Source organism: Mustela nigripes, chromosome 4 (genome assembly GCF_022355385.1).
Source record: "Mustela nigripes isolate SB6536 chromosome 4, MUSNIG.SB6536, whole genome shotgun sequence".
NCBI classification, from domain to species: domain Eukaryota; kingdom Metazoa; phylum Chordata; class Mammalia; order Carnivora; family Mustelidae; genus Mustela; species Mustela nigripes.
The window spans coordinates 49,220,782-49,238,396 of NC_081560.1; the positions used below are offsets into that span (position 1 = coordinate 49,220,782).

At 42.1% G+C, this 17,615-nt stretch overlaps 1 long non-coding RNA gene across 2 annotated transcripts in view; it reads right to left on the reverse strand.

Moving 5' to 3' along the window:
- The window catches only part of LOC132015865 (uncharacterized), a 52,516-nt gene that overhangs the window by 26,448 nt on the left and 8,453 nt on the right, over positions 1–17,615 (reverse strand). For both annotated transcript variants that reach the window (XR_009403802.1, XR_009403799.1), the window contains one exon: positions 4,262–4,463. This is a non-coding gene — a long non-coding RNA (uncharacterized LOC132015865). The remainder of the gene's footprint in view (positions 1–4,261; positions 4,464–17,615) is intronic.

The window sequence follows — 17,615 nt, forward strand, 5'->3', positions numbered from 1 at the left end:
CCCAAAATTTAATTTAACCAGTCTCCCAGTGAGGAGCACTGAGTTTGTTTCCCATCTGCTGCTGTTATAAATAATGCTGCAGTGAATAAACTTATATATTTATCATTTTGTTCACTTGGGAGCAAATCCATAAAAACGATTCCTGGACTTGGAACTCTGGGTCGAAGTATATGTGCATTTGTAGGGAGGAGTGTTGCCAAACGGCCTTCCGCAGTTTGTCCTGATTTAAAATTCAACTTGAAGTGTCTTAGTGGACCTCTTTCCCCGTGGCAGCCTCTTTACCTATTAGCCCTGAGAGATGGTCTGAGAAGTCAGAGAAGCCTGGAAGACCCAACTCCTCCTCCACATTGAGAAAATAAAGGTGTAAGGAAACACAAATGGAAACCACATCTCCCCCACTAGGATGGCTATGATCCAAGACACCAGACAGTAAGTGGTGGCTGTAGGGAATTCTGAACTCTTTGTGCACTGCTGGTGGAAACACGAAACAGTGCAGCCACCATGGAAAACAGTTTGGTGGCTTCTCCAAAAATTAAGCAGATAATTGCTTTATGATTCAGCAATTCTACTCCTAGGTCTATAAGCTTCAAAGGACTGAAAACAGGTATTCAAACACTTTTCCGTCAATGTTCACAGCAGCATTATTCTCAGTAGCAAGAGGTAGAAACAGCCCAAATATCCATCCACAGATGAAGGGAGGAAAAAAAGGTGATATGTACATACAAAGGAATATTACTCAGTCATAAAAAAGGAAGGAAATTCTGACACATGCAACAACATGGATGAACCCCCAAAAGGTCACATATATCATATGGTTGTATTTGTATGAAATATCCAGAATAGGTAAATCCATAGAGACAGAACTCAAATTGATGGTTGCCAACAGCTGAGAGGTGGAAGGAATGGGGAAGTGACTGCTGATCAGGTACAGGGTTTTTCTTGGGGTGATGAAAATTCTTTGGAACTTGATACAAGTTATTGTTGCACAACACTGTGAATGTACTAAATGCCAGAGTTGTATATTTCAAAATGGTTAATTCATGTTATATAAATGTCATCGCAACAATAAAAAGGGAAAGTGGGGGTGTCCTCTTTTCACTGTTTCTGATATTCTTGGTCACCAACTCTCTCAATCCCCCACTGTGAAATGCTTCTCTGTGCCCCCCTCCCAGGTTGGTCTATCCAGAGGAGCAGACGGAATGCTTGCCCAGTGGCTCAGTGGAAACAGAAGTTCACCTATACCCAGCAATACCAAATGCTAGATAATGAGCCTGGTGCTTTATCTGCATTTTTTCACAAAATCTTCACCACAACCCTGCAAATTTGGACACTGTAAGTACCTTGTCCACTGTTACTTGGCTAGAAAGTAGTAGAGGGGGACTCCAAAGCCAAGTGCTTTCCATGAAGCAGCCAACCTCAACGTTTTACCCATCTCAGCAGGGATTGGAGACAGCAGGACCTTGCCAACCCCAAAAGCCATTCCTAATGACTCAATGCCCTGAGCCTTTGGCCAGCCTGCTCCTCTGGGAGGCATCAAGCTCCTCCTCCTCCTGAAGCCCTCTATGTCCAGCTTACTACAAGCATTCCCTTGAAGCCCAGCTTGTCCCTTCTTGCCCTCCCACTTAACATAGTGAATTGAGTTCATGGCTCTCCATAAATACTAAGTGAATTAAATTGATCTCAGTAGGATGGAGCAAGGGACCAAAATGAATTCATAGTGTTCTGACCTAATCTGAATTAGGTGGCTTGAATAAAAAAAAAAACCTCACCTTATTCCTGCTGTGATATGAAGAGTGAAAGCTTTGGTGTTAAACAGTCTTAGCTTCAAATCCTGGGTCTGCTGCTTTCTTGCCTCATGTTCTCTAAGCCTTGGTTTGTATATCCGTAAAAATGTGGTTGTAAAACAGTAAGGAGGATTGAACAAGATAGTATGAGAAAAGCCAGCATACTTCATTCAAAAAATATCTGTTAAGGTCCCACTATCTAACAGGCAACATATTGGGGTAGGGGATTCTTTTAATGTGGTTAACATAATCCTTGAACTCAAATGACTTGCATTCTAATGGAAGAACAGACATTAAATAACTAATTGTGAACTAGGGGTCTTTTTTTTTTTTTTAAAGATTTTACTCATTTATTTGACAGACAGAGATCACAAGTAGGCAGAGGCAGGCAGAGAGAGGAGGAAGCAGGCTCCCCGCTGAGCAGAGAGCCCGACGCGGGACTCGATCCCAGGACCCTGAGATCATGACCTGAGCCGAAGGCAGCGGCCTAACCCACTGAGCCACCCAGGCGCCCCTGAACTAGGGGTCTTAACCTATTCTGTGTGTGGAAGGGTGTCAGAGAAGGCTTTCTGAGGAAGTAACATTGGAGCTGAGATGGAACGATAATTAGGTGGAGCTAGAATGTTCCAACAAAGGGCACATAAGGAGTGGGTGCAAAGACCCTGAGGAGGAAATGACCCAAGGGAGTTTAAGGAACTCAACACCCCTCCCCTTCTGTCTGTGTCCCTCCAGCTCACTCTCCAGGACACAGTCACAGGGGTCATTTAAAGAGACAAATAGTCAGATCACCCTCCTCTTAATGCCCTGAATGACTGACCATTGTTTCTAGGAGACTCATATCAGCATCCATAAGGTATCTGTCTGGCTGAGTCCCTTCACCTCTTAGCCCCAATAGGGATGCAATAACACAGCCTCTTCTGAGGAACCGGCCCTACCCACAGCTCTTTTCATCCATGTGTCCAGCACTGTACAACACAACAGGCCCCCACCCCCCCAATCCATCATGGCTGACTAAATCAGGCATGTTCCCCAAACTAAAAGCTTCCCAATGTCCCCTGGTATGGAATCTAAAACATAGTGGAGAGAAAGAGAACTGGATAAGTCAGAATGTTTTAGTCAGGAGTTTGAGCTAAGGAATTCCACAAGAGTGACCAGAAGTTGAAAGGGTGCCATGAGCCTCAGGGAGGGCCATGTCAAGCCAAAGCCACAGCAATGTCCCATAGATGGAGACAAGTGCCAAGTGGTAGCAGAAGCCAGTCCACAGAGGGAGAGAATGGAGCAAAGGCCCAGAGAGAAGCAGAGATGTAACGAAAGACAGATCTTGTGACCAACCCCCCCCCCCGCCCCCGAGAAATAGAGATTCCCTGACCTGGGTGCCTTGGCTCTGGACAGCTCCTGTCTCCTGCCCCAAGTGGTAGCCCTGCCTCATTGTGGCCCAAGCTGGCCCTGAGATCCCTTTTTCCATTGTCACCCCAGGTGAACCTTTGCCATTGGATTCTTCCCTACTCCAACTACGCTGAGGGATGCATCCACAGGATCCAAGCAGACGGCTACTCAGCTAGGTCACAACCTCTAACTCTTTGGCCTCAGCCTTGGCACACAAACTTCTTGGTATGTACGTGCTGGGAAAGAATTAAGTGAATGAAATTTACATCCAAAACGATGGCTGGTGTGGTAATTGGAGATTGGTTTTCTCATTCAGTTTAACGGGCGCATTCTGCACAATGGATAAGAAATGGCATTTTCACAGTATTGAGCTTGGAACAAAAAGTCATGGAGGAAGAAGGTAGGAGGGAGGCAGAACAGGGCTGGTAGAGAAGTCTCTAGCACCCATTCATTTAGACTGTTTACCTATAAGCAAATATTTACAGGCACCTTTCAATCACTAAATCTGAGTGAAGACAGTAGCATGAGCACATACAGAGCAATGTGAGAGTCGACATTTCCTCTGCTTAGTGGTGTCCATTCCTTAGATAAAACTTCTCATGATAACGTATAATTGCAATGGTCTCATATACCACTGTTATTTTTCTGTTGTTACTATATTAACTGTGTAGGCCCCAGTCAGTGCCCCATGCCATTCTGTGAGCACCCTCAGCTTGTGGCAGCCAGAGCTGGTCCCGAGACAGGGCAGAGCTATAACACCTTTGGGCACTGACACGAGATCATTCCTTGTGCCTCCAATTCCAACTGTCATAGCCACAGAGCCAAACACTTGAACAGTGGTCACTCAGACCACTGGGGTCCTGCCATTAAGTGGAGAGAGGGCTCCAGCTGCATAGAAAAGAATCCAGTTCATGGGGGGGGGGGAGGAGTAAACAGTCTGGTTGTCATTTTCTTATTCTATACAAATAACACAAAGCATCCTTCCCTGGCATTCTCTCATGTTGAAATTCAGGAAGCATATGCATGTGGGGTGAGAAGCAGCTTCACCAGACATCATTTAGCTCTGTGTGACAGAGGGGATTCGAGCTCACCAAATATCCACATGCTCCACTCTGTATCCCAGTCTCCTTCGCTGTTGTGGGGCCATGTGACTAGTTGCAGCCTATGGAGTGTGGGGAAAATTCTGTGGGTCTTTCCAAGGACAAAGCAGTCCAAGCCAGCCAGCTGCCTTCATGTCTGTCTCTTTTGCCCTGCTGGAGTCTCCTGGAAGGAGCACAGCTCCTGAGAGCACAGCTGTAAGACAAAACAGGGATGCCTGATACACAACAGGAAATGGACTTTTGTTGCATTCAGTTGCTTAGATTTCACGGTTTATGTGTTACCACAGCACAGTCCAGCCTGTTCTGGGCCTTACACTGCAAGATTTGAGGTAGGAAGCCCAGAAAGGTAAGAAACAGGCTTGCTTTCTTTTTCTTCTTCTTCTTCTTTTTTTTTTTTTTTTTCTTTTCTTTTTGGGAGAGAGAGAGTAAGCACACACATGCCGTGTGGGGAGGGGCAGAGAGAGAAGCAGAACCTCAAGCAGACCCCCGGCTGAGTATGGAACACAATGCAGGGCTCAACGTCTTGACCAAGAGTTGGAAGTTTAACCAACTGAGCCACCCAGGTGTCCCTGAAATAGGCCTGCTTTCAAACAGCTCATAGTCCAAATTGGGAGAGCAGGCAGGCAAATATTCCCATGTCAAACATTAACGCTCAGGCCACAAAGATGGCAAGCAGATACCGTCTCATTCAAATAGCCCCCTAACAGAAGCATGATTTGTCCGTGTGAAGTAAAAGGCTAACAGGAAAACAGTTAAAGACCAGGAAAACATTTTAAAGAGATAAAATTCTGTTCAACAGTAGGTGTAAATGTGGTGATCATGCAATCCCGAAGGGGCATCCTGACTCCTTCTAGGTTTGTAGTACAGGATATTTTAAAACACACAGAAAAATACAGAGAATAGTGCCATAAGCCCTTCCTCAGCTCATCACCCAATTTGAATCATTGTAATCTATGGTGCAAATGTATCTATTCTGTATGTTTCTTTCCAAGTATTACTTTTTCCCCCTGCAGTATTTTTTAAATGATCTAATAACCAGTCCAGAGTCAAAAGTCCCCATTTGTCTCAACAAAAAAAACTTTTTTAGTTAATTTGTTCAAATCAGGACTCAAGACCAGTTTCAAACACTACATCTCATTGGTATGTTTTTAAATCCAGATTTCAGCCCTGATAGCTTTACCACTGCACACATTTTTAAGTGCCATTTATACATATCGACTTCAACAATGTGAAGAAATACGTTTTCAAGGCCCTGCCTACTCTGCTGTCACATACAACCAAAAAAAAAAAAAAAAAAAAAAAATCGGTAAACATCAGCTGAAATGTCATAGGCCACATAATCGTGTTGGGTTTGCAGAGGCCAGACAACAACATATGTGACCAGACCACATACGTCAAACACACATGACATGTGACCCAGAAGGGCCCTTCAGAAAGTGCCTACCACAAGGAGAAAGGCCACACGGAGTGTGTATCCATCTCCTTCACCACTGGAATATGCAGAGGTCCCATTTTAAGACTGGGGGAACTGTGGGAAAGGCTATGTTTTATCGAAGTGGAAAGTGGCTGTGATTCTAGTCCCTATCTTCGGCTTTTCATCAAAAATAAATGACTCCTGTGAGGCAGTGGCCAAGAAACGTGGCCAACTAACAACTCTGGAAAGAAGAGATGGTCAACCCAGGTTTGAGCCTGTACCTTCAGCATAGTACCTGCAACACTGCCAACCAGGAGAGCGGGTATGACCCAAAGGTATCGTGGCCAAATTCCAAACTCAGATGATTACTGTCTACTCTTATTACAGAATCAGAGAGGATTTTAGAATCTGAGAGAGAGAGAAGGAGAGAGACAGAGAGACAGAGTGAGAGGCAAACGGAGACAGAGACGCAGAGGACAAGAGAGAGGAAGCATCATCTACCCACCCACCCATCTGTCCATCCATAGGAGAGGCAAAGGCAGCAAGAAGGAGCCGAGAAAGGCAGAGGCAAGAACAGGTGTGAGACAGAGAGAGGAACAGAGGGAAGCAAACACCGTATCTTCAGGTCTGACAGTCTGCTGAAAATCTGTGCTCCAAAAACTGCAAAAGGAACAAAACAGGTAAGCAGCAGCCTGGGCCTTCGGTTTCCTGCAGAGCCCACTGCCCTGCTGGCTTTACAGAGCCCCTGTGCCGCGCTCCCTGCTCTCCTGACAGGGATGAACAACCCGCCTTTGTTCTCTTTTCCCTGGCTACGGAGCAAATGAACAGGGGCAGTCAACACAACAGCCTATCAGATGTGGATTATTGGTTTCGAAGGGAACCCGGATCCCAGAAACCCCACCAAAGAGATGGTGAAAAGGTCTGAAGAGAAAGCAGAAGCCTGTGGTTTGGGTGATGTGCCGATTAAGAGGGCTTGTTTAGAGCCACTTCGAGTGGCAAGGCGAACAGTGCATGTAAATGATCAAAAGCAGCCAGGACCCTCTCCCATCAGTCACAAAAGATGCTTAAGGCCGGTTCCTTTGAATGCTGTTTTAGTAGTGGTCTCATACAATACATCTTAAGGAACATTTATACTGTGTTCACTGTGCATTCAACTGTGGCCACTTCAAAGGTTTAGCCAAGTATTTTATGGCCATGGTAAAGGGTTCTTATTGATTTAAATTACAAGCTTGGCTCCCGTCAGCTCCACTTGAGGGCAAAAATGCAATAAAATATCCCACAGCACAAGAGACAGACATATCGCATTGAAAATCTTAAGAGATCCTTTTCACTATAATCACTCTCAATGATATTTATTTATATGGGCAAGGTTATCAGAGAGATTTGTCTACAATCCTTAAGCTTTGGGGGTTTGTCTTGGTTTGAGGATTTGCTTTTCAAAAAATGTAGTTCTAACCTGGGCCAAAGAAAGGTCATAAGTGCATTCTGTGTCCCCTGGCTTAGCCCTCCTCCGCTCCCCGACTACTGACTGAATGGTCGTTCCAAAAATAGTGACATTGACATACTGGCCATCACGCCTGAGGGATTATGGTTTTCAGTCCTCCAATCATTTGCATATCCAGCAGGCCAGACTCAAATGAATGAGAGGTGTCAAGGCTTGAATGACAAGCCTATCAAGACGATGGAAGGCTGTCCCAGGATTAACTGTCACGGAGACAAACTCCACTCTGGAGACAGAGACACGAGCATGCTATGGGAAGACTGTAAAATTGAGAGGGGGCGCGAAGCTGTCAATACGAAACATTGTTTATGCTACTCAATAAGCCCCGTGATCATCAGCACAAAGGAAGTCCCCTCATGCTAAGAAAAAGAGAGAAAGCCAAAGCAGCAGGCTCTGGTCTGCTTCATTCCCGGTTCCTTTATAATAATTTGCCTGAAACATACCCAAGACAGAGCTAACCCCTGGACATACACAGAAAGTAGCAAATGACTATTATGTGTCTGACATTTGAAATAACATGTTTCTGGAGGGTTGGCATTACAAGAGTCATTTCACTTCAAAATGTTATTCCTAATGTAATTTTTTAAAATTCATAAGAGGCACTTGCTAGAATTCAGTGTAGCACTAAAGTCACTCAAAAGACAGAGGTCAAATTCATTTCATTTCTTTTATGTTTTCTTCTCTCTGCTAGATGAAATAAATGATTAAGCCTAGAACACTTGGCAGTTCAGCGAATGTGCTCCGTGGCACCATTACAAGATCGATTTTCTCAATACAGGAGTCTTTCTAGGGTGCACATTGCTTAGCTGACATCTGTCGCCGTTGTCATGGTAGCGCTCTCTCCAGCATAGTGAGAGGTCAGGCCTGACAGGGAAGGCCTCGCCAGCTCTACCCCAGTCACTTCAAGGTTAACAGCCAATGGACCAAAGAAATAGGCAATTATAGTACAGTCAATTCCGGTTAAGGAAATATCTGAGAAGTAAATATGTCTGATAAGTGAATGGAAATGAAACAGCCAATGCTATTGATGCAATCCCATAATATCAATATCATTTTGTGGTGCAGTTTGGTTGTTCCTTGTAAAATGTCTATGCTCAAAGAAATCTAGCAAGAGCAAGGTATGCAAAGCTTCATTATGCTGCCGTTAGCCTCTGTATTTGGAGAATAGGATTCCCACAAATGGACAGATGAGTAGCAGCAGGAGGGCAATGCTTCTTGAAGACAAAAGTGCAAAGAGGATCCCTCGGTCTCCATCCCCTGTTGGTGCAGTCCTCTGATACTGCCTGCTGCATGGATGCCTGAAGAAGATTCCCAGCATCTTAAAGGAAATCAACTTTAAAACAATATTTATAATTGCTACCTCATATTTACCAAAATTTTATTTATCAAGATGAAAGTCTTTTCTACAGTTTTAATGACCCCCCCAAAAATCAAGATTTCCAAATTACCAACAAGTTGGAATTAATAATTTCTAATGATATACATTTCTACTAAAGCATAACTTTTGATAGAGAAAAAGTATTATTATAATAGACATTCTTCTAATAGAATTAGAAAAATGACAGGTGGAACTAAAATGTAAAGATTTTCAATTACAAGTTGCATAGCCTAGAAATTCAGTCACTGACAACCTCTGCAGGTTGCAATACTTGAAATTCATTATAGTACACACACTCGCATTACCCACTGCTGATTAAATCCTGCAGTTAGTATAAAGAGATCTTCAGATTTCATCAGACATCTGAAAGAATAGCAATGACTTCTCTTCAGCTGTGAGATTTTGTTACTCACAATGAAGAACAGAAAATTAAGGGTAAAAAAAAAAATATATATATATATATATATATATATATATAATCACTGTGGTTACTTGTATCAGATTTTTGTCAAAATATCCATGGCTACCATGGCTTATTCATGACTGCTTAGGTCTTTGGCCAATCCTTGGCATATCAAGAGGTAGAATATCATCCAGCAAATGGTCAAGCCACAATTGCCAAATTGTCTCCCAGAGTTCTTGCTAATACACCGAAGCCGTTCATGTCTTCATGGTGAAAGGTGATTTAGCCCTTACACTGGTAAGCTAATGACACTCCCTGCAGCCTGATGGTCTCCTGAGAATGAATGGTTTCACTGGAAAATTCAGCATTATTTTAGAAGGGTTACGTATGGGTGCACAAAAGAGTAACCCACTCAAATTAGCTTAGGCACAGAGAATTTATTGTAAAGAGGCAACAGGCTATCCTATGAAGAATGGGAAGCAAAGACAGGAAATAAATGAGACACGGGCCAAGTCAGAATTAGAATGAAACTGAAAACCAGAAGCCAGGGTTATTCTCTCTACATGGACTTCGTCTTGGTCACGCTCTTCTCTCTTCACCTGCTTTCATTAGACTTCCTCTGCCTTTAACACAGTTTACTTGGAAGAAACTTCCAGTTCTGGCAGCACCCTTACCTTATTGATGGAGTTTCTCAGTGTCCAAATTTCAAATCCCCATAAGACAGAACCTGATTAGCTCAGCCCAGGCAATGGATGGGTTTGCCCACGGTTAGGTGCTGAGCTGGATTTCAGCTGCTGGGGTAGGAAGGGGCAGGGTGATGCAGTTTAGACATGACTGCCCAGGTCCACTCCATCAGCAAGGGCAAGGCACATGCTCCAAACACGTCTCCTATGTCTTTTTCAAGGGCTCAAGGTGACATATGCATTGAAAATTCCCCACATGCCAACAGCTTTACTAATGAGCAAGAGTTCTAAAACAAAATGATGCTGACATGGTTATTCAGCAACAGGACCATGAATTTATGTTAGTTGTAATGTTGTCACAGTCATCCCTATCAGTATAAAATGACCAACACTCGAAAACACACACACACACACACACACACACACACACCCCCTCCTCCTCCCTTGCCTAATTACAGAAAAAAAAAATACACTCTTGAGCCTTGGCCTTCATGACAGACTTTGCCAGCACTGCACCCTCTGTCCACTGTAGCCTGCATATGCCCAGGAATCCAACTAACCTGAGCTGTTTTCTGTTCCCTCTTCTGGCCTCACTCTCTCCTTTTCTCCATGGCTCCCTGAACATACTGCTTCCCCTCCATCTTCTCTCTGGGCCACACCATAATTAAATATAACTATCACATCGAGGCTCTCAAAGAAAACCGGGAAGTAATGAATGGCCCCTGGAAGTAGGGTGTTTTCTCAAGCAAATGGTTTAAATGGACACTCGATGTCATTTGTTAAGAGAAAGCATACAGGGTCTGTCCTTGAGGGCCAGTTCCGATACCAGCTCCCTCATAAAACCTTCCCTTGACTACCCAGATGAAAAATCAATAATCCTTCCTCCAAGGAAGCATTTATTGTCTCTATCACAGTTTTCCAAATGTAAGAACTTGTGGATCCTTAAAATTATAAGCCCACAGACCTCTGTCTGAGAAACATTGCATTAGAAGTTAAACCCTGTCACCTGAGGGACCATTTGAGGCATGTTGAGTCATGACCTGAGACCTGAAATTATATGGCAGTTCTAAGTTGTTAGACTGACCTTCAGATGATCCAGAGTACTTTTCTACTACTATCTAGATGATCATTAAAGTAAAAACACAAATCACCATCAATGAATCTCAATTTTAAATACTCAATTTTCTGGGGTTGTGTAGTCTGGCATACCCAGAGAACTCTCATCCCAAATCACTGGGTCTACTTGGAATTAACTAGATACCAGCTCCACCATTTTGATTTGACTTCATAGTGCTGCCTTCTAAAAAACATCAAACATCCTCTATAGCTTAGTAAATTATATACCTTCTATTTACACTTGATCAAAGCCATAAATCCAGAGCTTGTTTTGGATGGTGATAGACTTCCAACTTGTTCACCTATAAACCCAAAACACCAATCCTAGTCTTTTACAGACCCTGTGATTTTAGACACACCATCTGAGCAGGAATGTCTATCATTTGCCAAAACAAGGAAACTGTTTCAAATCCTTGCAAACTATTAAAAAAAAATACAGTATTGGCTTCATTTGAGGGTTTTCTGCTTTTTTATCATCTCTGGCCCAAGCTGAGAATGACTGTGGTGGAAATAGAGATAATTCTTTTTGGTCCTTTGTCTCATTCTTGAGTGATTTCTTTCAGAATTGGGCTGAAGCTATTTTTTTTTAAATCTTTCATCTAATATATAAAATGCCAAGAACCATGCCAGGCATCTGAGAATAGATGTATCTAATGCTTAATGGGGAAGATGGATATGTAAATAGATCATGCATTGGGATAAAATCTGCAAATCAGGTGTACATTGAATGCTATGAGAAAGAGGAAAAAATATTAACACTTACTCAGAAATTTCAGAAGACCCACATAAGTACCTGTTTTTACTAACCAAAATTAGTACTTTTCACTAACCTAAAGAAATCTGAAGAGGATTTTCACTTTTATGAAGAAAGCCATCAGTGTACTAATAACCTTTCATTAAAAGTGAAGTGAAAAACTTTCAGAAAGCAAGGGACACCTAAGTTGCTGCATAACAAATTACCCCAAAACATAGTAGCTTAAAGCCAACTTTTTTTTTCCTCACAATTTCTGAGCCAAGAGGTTGAGAGCTGACTCAAGGTTTCTCATTAGGTTGCAATCAAGACCACTCACATGGCTGTTGGCAGGAGGCCTCGGTTCATCTTACTGGGTCTCTCTCTCAGGCTGCTTGAGTGTTCTCATAAAATGGCTACTGGATTTCCTAACAATGAATGAACTGAGAGACCAGTCAGTGACCTATAACTGGATTTTTTAAATTCTAAGATCTTGTTGCAGCACAGGAAAATTCCAATTTACTAATGGGTTATAGTCCAAGAATTCACTTGTAAGAGGGTTCTTTAGAATTCTAGGTATCAGCTAACTCTTGCCACAAAGATGCTGTGTAACAAACCATCCCAAAACTCAGTGACCTAAACAGCTAGCATTTATTCTCACATAATCTGCAGACCACTTAGAGATCAGGTAATTTAAGCTGGTGCTCAGTTCCATGGCTTTGCTTCAAGTTGTCACTCAGCTAAATGGGTAACACCTATCCACGGAAAGCTCACCTCATAGAGAGCACAGAGGTGCATAAGGCACAAGAGGGCACACAGAAAAAAACAAAGCCCTCTAAAGCCCTAGAGTCAGAACTAGCACTTTGCCCACATGCGGTTGGCCAAAATCAAGTTCCATCGATGACTTCATAGTCAAGGGATAATAAAATACACTCCTTCTACATGAGCCTAAAGCGAGGAGTAAAGAATTAGAGCCAATCATTCAATCTATTAGCTTCTGAATGCATTTTTCCTTAAAAACAAAATTGCATATTATAGTTTATCATATTAGCTCACCAAAACTGATTTAATGCTAAGAGGAATATCATCAATGGCATAGAATCAGGTAGTTCTATGATATAGTCACTTTTTTTTTTTTTAAGATTTTAAAATTTTGAGAGAGTAAGAGCACGGGGTGGTAGGGGGAGGGCAGAGAGACAGGGAGAGAGAGAATCTCAAGGATCCTCCCCACTGAGGTTAGAACTTGATGCGGGGCTCAACCCAGGACCCTGAGATCATGACCTGAGCCAAAATAAATGCTTAACCAACTGAGCCACTCAGGTGCCCCTACAGTCAAATTTTTTAAGTAAGCCAAATTTGTCTTCCCATATCACTTCTTTTATCTTCTTAACATCGTTCCCATTTCTCCCCATGTGTTCAGGATCCTCATGGCTGCCCTAAACCCCTCACCTCTGTGCCTCACTCACTCTTCATGTCCCCCCTCCCAATTATTTCAGCCCCTAGTTTCAGCTCTCTGAACCCCACATTGTAGACCCCTCCCAACTGGCTGCTGAAAGGAAAACCTTCTGACTGATCTACTTCATAGTCACAAATGAATGGCCCATTGTTTCCTAACAGTCCCCAAGACTTTTGACTTTTTAAAGGGGCCTGTCCCAAAGCGCAGTGATTCTCCCATTGGTGAGATTCAAGACAGTAAATACATCAGTCAAAGTCAAAAGGTCTGGGATATTTTCAGAAAAGGGGAATATGTCGTAGGCCTTCTAGTTACTCTCATTCTGTGAAAGAAGTGTCGTTCATACATATGGAGCCTGCTGTATTCACTTTATTACTCTCAGCTTCAATATTTTCTTTTCCTCTCTATGCTGCTACAGGGAATTGAACTCACCAGGAGAAGATAAATGTCAGCGTTATGATTTACATCTCATTATAGGACCAGTGTTGTTTCCCATTTTGAGATTTACTCTATAGGCCAAATCTTTAAAGACTTTCTTTTTTATCTTTCGACATTAAAATGGCATATTTCAGCATGAAATATGCTTACTTTGACTTCAGAGGAGCTTAATGGTTTGGCCCTTGTACAAGGTTTTCATATGAACATTCTTATTTTAAACGAACAAACAAAAAGAGAAATTATTGTCTTGAGAACATTGTTGCTAATCATATGTGAAATAATGTTTACTTTTAAAGATGGATCATAAAAAAAGATTCCAGGTATTAAATTTCAGTAACACCACTTTTCCACCCTATTCAAATGTCTGTGTGCAGACAAAGGGAAGTGGAGATATCATGTAAGAGACTAATCTGAATAATTTGGACCAAAAAATACAGGTTTATTGATCTTAAGGTATGAATTTATGTATGGTTCTTCATTTTTGCTGATTTTTCATGACAAAAAATAGCAATGCCTATATGCCTTGTGACAACATTATATTGTCATATTTTAGCCATTTTGAGCACCCTTTGAAAGGCCTTTGCCATGCAAACTACAGTACCTAGCATCAAACTACATGAGGATGGGCACGTAACAACAATTATTTCTCTTTTTGTCCAGCCAAGTGTCAATACCATGACATCAACTTCAGGTAAGCTATGCTAGGTTAGGATTTGGAGTGTTGGGTTTGAGAGTTCCTTCTCACATTTTTTTTCTTACATTAGCCAGAGAGGTCATCCAAATTCCATGCTACCCAAGAAAGAAGGCTTTTCTTTACTTCTTAACAATCAAATTCTGATGAAGCCTAAGTACAGTCAAAACTCTCAGTGAAGAGAAGTGCAAAAGACAGTGTGTGATAAGGAATATGATCGGAAAGGTAAGCTCCACCCTGAATAGCAGACCATTCATCAGTTGAGAAGCTGTCCTTATTACTGGCTCATCTAGAGTGAACTCATAGGTTAATGGCCAAAATGAGTCATGGGGTTCAGAGCAGCAGTTCAAATTCCAGGTCTTACATTTACCAGCCAAATTACTTAACCTTTCTGTGCTCAGTTTTGTTTTTTTTTTGTTGTTGTTGTTTTTGTTTTTGTTTTTTACCTGCAGGTGAGGATAATAGTACATACCTCTTAGAGTAATTATAAAAATGAACTGAGTCCACATGTATAAGGTGTTGAGAACAGCGTCTGGCCAGCATCATGTCACTATCCTCATTATATGGGGATTCTTCTTAATCATGCTGGTTCTCTTTCTTCTTAACTCAGGTATTTGACAATAGTTGAATCAGCCCATAATTGATTCACATTCTTGAGTTCCTTCTTAAACAGTGCTATTAGGAGTGCAACTTGGATAACCACTCCAATCTTGGCATGATCTAATAAAGTTGAAGAAGCTCATTCCCTATGAACTAGCAATGCTACTCTCAGGCATATACAACAGAGAAATTTTAGACCAAGAGACTAGATTGGATTAGAATATTCATGGAAATATGGTTTGTAATAACAAAAAAATGGAGACATCCAGATGGTCATCAAGAAAAGGACGGATAAATAAGTCGTAGAGTATTTACACAATGGAATAACAAACAGTAGTGAGTATGAATAAAGTATGTTACATATATCAACTTAGACAAATCTCACAAATATAATATTGAGTGAAGAAAGGCAATCATAGATGATAACAGTATGATTCCTTTTACATATGGCTCAAACATGGAAAATTTGTTTTTAAAAAGCAGGAGCAAGAGAGGAGTTTAAATAATCAGGACCTGAAAATGAAGCCATAATAGAAAAAAATCACATCGACACACAAATAGATGCATATCAGGAGCATAACATGCATGAAATCAGGGTAGGGATTACCTCTGGGAGTAAGAAGGGCATTACTGGAGTCTCACTGTTGGTAATAATGTACTATGTTTCTTAATTTGGGTGGGTAGGTGCATAGACATTCATTTTATTGCAAATAAAATGCATATATATCTAATGCGCATATATTATGAATTTGTAAGCATTTTAACATTTTATTCAAAAGTTCTTCAATGAAGAAAAAATAAATATAGCCACTACCTTGCTCAGGGTCCTATCCCATTTCTCTCAGCTGGCTCACCCACACACACATTTACGGCAGCACATACTGAGAAAACCCCAGTTCCCCCTTTTCAGCACACCAGGGCACTGTTCTGCAGATATTTCTAGTTAAGAAAATGCAGTAGAGTCAGGTTAGAGGGGCACTCTGCCTCTCTTTACATAGTTGTTTGTTTCCGCAATAGAAGAATGCAGTATCCTACCAAAATGATATAACACCTCTTTTCACAGAGACTTCACAAGGCAAGAGGTGGGTTTGCTTTCACGGCTTTGCAAAGAAAGAATGGAAGCACAAAACCACGGTAGTCTACTGGGCAACTGTTAGCATCACTCTCTTTCTTCCCGTGGCTTCCATTCTGTTTTATCCCCGAAGGGGCCTCAGGAACTGTTTGCTTCTGTATTATCCACGAGTTCTTTTGGAAGTCAGAAGCTCTAACTCTTAAATGTAAAAACAACAAGGGAATGGCACCTGTGGGGTTAAAACCCAACTTTCCTGATTACAGGTTCCGCAAGGGAACATCCTCTAAATGGGATTTCAATCCATACATACGTGGTGCTCATTATGCACCACGAGACAGGATGGAAGCGGGAGAGAGAACAGAACCACGGACAGCTCCGGCCCGCGCTCACCTGCGCTAATGGGGACAGGTCCCCAGCCGCCAGCCCCTCCCAGCAGCCAGGATTTCTCTTTGCATTATTTATTTATTTCTAAGACCTGGGGGTGGGAGAGGAAAGAGAAGAAGAAAAGGAAGTGATTTTTCTTCTTAATAGGTTTGCTCTTCGCGCTCTGGGTAGAATCAATGCAAGCGAGTGGAGTTGAACACCCTCCTTAACGTCCCCTCCCCTCCAAACTGCTTCCTTCCATGGTAAATAATTCAGACAAAATAAAATAATCATGTGCTGGTAATTACCACCCCACCCCAAAAAACGAAGGATTGTTGCAATGCGGTCCCCCTGGATGTTGCAGGGACTATTCATGGTGCCCCTGCGGGTGGCAAGTTGAGGCCGGGATGTGGGGGGGAAAGGGGGCACATCTGGAGGTGAGGGCAGGAGTATGAATAAAGTATGTTACATGTATCCACTTAGACAAATCTCACAAATATAATATTGGAAAGCAATTCATATGTTGTTACTGCTGAGCAGAAGGGCCATGAAATGATGTCTCTGTGCTTCCATGGAAATGGCTGGCTTTCTGCTAAGGAAACAGTGTGTCTGGAAACAGCATGACACATTTCAACGACCTGCTCTAAACAAAATTCTTCTTTTTCGTTCTAATTTACATCTTCCTGCATGAGACTAAAGCTTCTATGAGAGGCTCCATGGCAGACCCCCTCAAAAAAAGGTATGTCTTTTATCCCAGCCTCACCTCTTCATAGAGTTTTTATTTTGTGAGTTTATTTCTTTATGTAAACACCTTGCTCACCTGTGTGAGCCTCACTGATAAGAATTTTTAGACAAAGAGAAAGTGGTTGTTTTACTTCCAAACATCAAAATAGTGCAGGCAGAGATGGCATTCGTTACAATATGAAAATAACATTCTCAACCCCACAGAAAAAAAGTGGTAGCAACTCATCACCTCCCCTCCCCCCTGCAATAAAAAGCCTCTCCTAACAAAACCATGCATGTGAGCAGTACAAGATAGGGACAGTGTGGTGGAAGGCATCTTATGAGGACACCAGTAATTTACAGGGAAATCTTTATACTTATAATACTTAATAACACTTATACTGATTCTCTGTGGACTCATCATCTTCGTGAAGAATTAAGCTGTAAACAATAATTTTTAAAACATCATAGACAAGACTGTGATGATCCCAACTGATTATTGCTATGTGGCATGTGGCCTTTAAATAAAAAGCTGCGCAAAGGTAACTGAACTCATAAACATGTAGACAGAATCCTTGCCTTGCTCTCATGCACGGCTCTGAAGCTGGTAGGGAAATCCTTCTGGAGTGGAGGCAAGTGACCTTCAGAGCCTGAGTTTTCGCAGGCTGCCCAATACACTGGGAGTAGAGGTGGATCCCTTCTCTCTGATACCTTTCTCAGGACCAGTGACAAAGACCACAAGGCCCTAAATCTGACTCGTCCAATATAGTAGCCACTAGC